This window comes from Archocentrus centrarchus, chromosome 20 (genome assembly GCF_007364275.1).
Source record: "Archocentrus centrarchus isolate MPI-CPG fArcCen1 chromosome 20, fArcCen1, whole genome shotgun sequence".
Classification (NCBI taxonomy): Eukaryota; Metazoa; Chordata; class Actinopteri; order Cichliformes; family Cichlidae; genus Archocentrus; species Archocentrus centrarchus.
In genome coordinates this window covers 7,945,041-7,948,665 of record NC_044365.1, presented here as the reverse complement: position 1 = coordinate 7,948,665, position 3,625 = coordinate 7,945,041, and the positions used below count along the sequence as shown (strand labels likewise).

Here is a 3,625-nt window from a genome sequence, read left to right as displayed (position 1 = left end):
CTTGTTTTTTCACTCATAAGGGTCTTCTGAACCCCTGTATATCATTCTTTATATGCCTATATGTTGTCAATTCCACTAATGGCAGTAAGAAACATTTGAATAGCTCTATATAGAAGTATTAACTCCGTGATTGACGGTCCCAAGCCTGTATAAGAAAGGAGGAGGGTTGGGCGTGGGGCTAGCGACCCCACCCTGGAAAATACGAACTGCTACGGAAACGGCAAGATGAAACCAACGAGATCGACTAACACGCAACAAAGGCGACCATCCCATGATGACGGCGTTGGAACAAAACCACCAGGTCGTCCAATCCCCGATGCATGGCCAACGATTCATTAACAATTAACAATTAACAAGAATTGGAACGTCGAACGTGAGGACATTGTACCAGTGTGGCAAATTGGCGCAGCTGCTCAAAGAATTTGATGAGTATCTGATGGACACCCTGGGAATCTGCGAAATGCGATGGACAGGAAATGGACGGATGGTCAGTGAGGGCAAGATGATCATCTACTCGGGCCATGACACCGAACACGCCTGCAGCGTTGGCATCATTATGTCCAAAGCGGCGGCGGCGGCGCTTATCGGCTGGAAACCCATCAGTGACTGCATCATCTCAGCCCGACTCCAAACAAGCCGAACGAAGAGCACCATTGTTCAAACTTATGCCCCGATCGAAGATGCCAATGACGACGCAAAAGACGCCTTTTACGATCTACTTCAAATGGCACTGGATGTGGCTGGCTAGGGTGGCTGTAGCTCAGTAGGTAGAGCAGGTCACCAACTGATCGGAAGGTCAGCGGTTTGAATCCTGGCTACTCCAGGCTACATGCCAATGTATCCTTGGGCAAGATACTTAACCCTAAGTTGCTCTCCGACCGTTCTGTCGGAGTATGAATGCGTGTGAATGCTAATTAATTAAAAAAGCACTTAGCTTAATTAATGATGGAAGTGCTTGTATGAATGGGAGTGCATGGGTGAATGCAAACAGGTTGTATAAGCGCTTTGAGTGCTCTGATTGAGTAGAAAAGCGCTATATAAGAACTAGTCCATTTACCATTTACCATGAAATCCTTCGACACGACCTCATTCTGCTGATGGGAGACTTCAACGCCAAGATCAGCAACCACCGAATCGGATTCGAACACGTTAATGGGCCTCACGGATCTGCCGATGAAATGAAAGACAACGGCGAGCGGCTGCTCTCCTTCTGCTCAGCCAACAGCCTGTCGGTCGGCAACACGTACTTCGACCACAAGCTTATCCACAAGAAAACCTGGTGATCACCTGACGGAGAAACCTTCAACAAAATCGACTTCATCTGCATTTCCAATCGGTGGAAATCATCGCTACTGGACGTGCGGACCCGCAGAGGAGCAAACATCGGCTCCGACCACTTCCTCCTTAGCGGAAAATTTTGACTTCGGTTGAAGAAACAACAAGTGCAAACAACGCGACCCCGCCCGTTTGCAGCGGACAAGCTCAAAGACCGAATCACGGCGGAGAGATTCCAAATTGAGTTGCGAAATCGGTTCGAAGCCCTTGCAGACACGCCAACCCTAGAAGAACGGTGGCTAGGGATTAAGAGCGCCACCATCGAATGCACTGAAGAGGTCACTGGCAGGAGAAGAGGATTGTACAAGGAGCGATGGATCCAGGACCGCACATGGAGGCTGATCGACGAAAGGCGAAGAAAGCAAAAACAAGCGAGATCAGGCGAAGACAGATCAGGACTGGAGGGAAGCAGAGGAGGCCTATCGAACAATGGATCGAAATGTGAAGAGAAGCTGCCTGAGAGACAAGCGAGACTGGTTGGAAGAGAAGGGCCAAGAGGCGCAGGAAGTCGCTAGTAAGAACGACACAAAGACGCTCTATCGCATTGACCGCGACCTCACCGGAGCGAAGAGCAGTCATGATGCACCCATCAAAGACAAAAATGGCAGGGCACTGCTGACCAAAGAAGAGCAAGATGCAAGATGGGTCGAACACTTCAAGGAGACCCTCAACCAGCCGCCCCCCGAGTCGACCTTCATGTTCGAGGACCCGCCCCCAGAAAATGACATTGCGGTCAGGACCGATGCAATCACAACGGCGGAGACTTTTGTGGCGATCAAGTTCCTGAAGAACAACAAAGCGCCAGGGCTGGACATTGTGTCAGCAGAAATACTGAAACATGGTGGACAGCACCTCGTTGAGGAAGTGACGGATCTTCTTAACCTCTGCTGGCGCATGGCGGAGGTCCCTGAGGATTGGCAGAAAGGAGTGATCGTGAAACTCCCCAAGAAAGGCAACCTGGCGGACTGCAACAACTGGAGAGGAATTACTCTCCTCTCAGTCCCAGGCAAGGTGTTCAGCATCATCCTTCTACGACGGCTCCAGGGGGCAGTGGACAAAATGATCAGAGAGGAGCAGGCAGGCTTCCGACGTGGCAGATCATGCGCGGAGCAGATCTTCGTCCTGTGAACCATCATCGAGCAAAGCCTGGAGTACCAACAGCGGCTGATGATCAATTTTGTGGATTTCAAAAAGGCGTTTGACAGCGTTCATCGGGATTCGCTCTGGAAGATCGCAAGGTCGTACGGCATCCCCGACCAATTCGTCAAAGTATTCCGAAGCCTCTACAGGAACTCCAGTTGCTTCGTACGAACAGAACAAGGAACAATGGAATTTTTCACCATCGAGACGGTGTGCAACGGCGTGCATCCTCTCCCCCTTACTGTTCCTCTTAACAATCAACTTCGTACTTCGGAAGACAATGGGCGGTGTCGGATTTGGGATCCCATGGCGTGAGCCAAACCGACTCACAGATTTGGACTTCGCTGACGACATCGCTCTCCTTGGGGCTAGTACCAAGAGCATACAAGAGATGACAACAAGTCTCAATGGAGGAGCTTCTAAGGTCGGCCTTTGGATCAGCACTGACAAGACCAAGGTCATGCGGGTTGGATATGCAGCAGCGGGCCCTCCCATCACCATCGAGCAGTCACGAATTGAGGAGGTGCAAAAGTTCACCTATTTTGGCAGAAACTGTGCCAGTTCAAGGATGAGGATGACTGAGGTCTGCATAAAAACAAACTAAATGTAATAAGGTGGCCCATAACAGAAAAGTTTAGTAAGAAGTTGCACAACCTTTTTGAATTTACTCAACTTCTTAAGGAAAATACTGGCCAAACTTCCCGAACTTCCGATTGACATTGAGTTGACCAGTTGATCTTTCTGAGTTAACTTCAATAATTACTTCCTCCAACAACATGTCTATTACACTCCATTCCTACAAGACTGCACAACAAAGTCCTATTAATTAGTGCTTCAATCTTAAATATGATCTACCTCTACTAATGTGCTTTGTACCACAGGTCTTTAAGATGGCAGTAATTAAACCATTACTTAAAAACCCATCACTTGACCCAGCTGTCTTAACTAATTATAGGCCAATCTCCAACCTTCCTTTGATCTCAAAAATTTTGAAAGAGTAGTTGTAAAACAGCTAACTGATCGTCTGCCGATGAATGGTTTATTTCAAGAGTTTTAGACAGTTTTCAGAATTAATCAGTACAGAATCAGCATTAATGAAGGTTACAAATCATCTTCTTACAGACTCTGACAGTGGACTCATCTCTGCGCC

At 48.3% G+C, this 3,625-nt stretch overlaps 1 pseudogene; it reads left to right on the top strand.

Moving 5' to 3' along the window:
- Nucleotides 1-274: 274 nt before the first annotated feature.
- Nucleotides 275-2,463, top strand: LOC115799902 (uncharacterized; annotated as a pseudogene).
- Nucleotides 2,464-3,625: the final 1,162 nt, after the last annotated feature.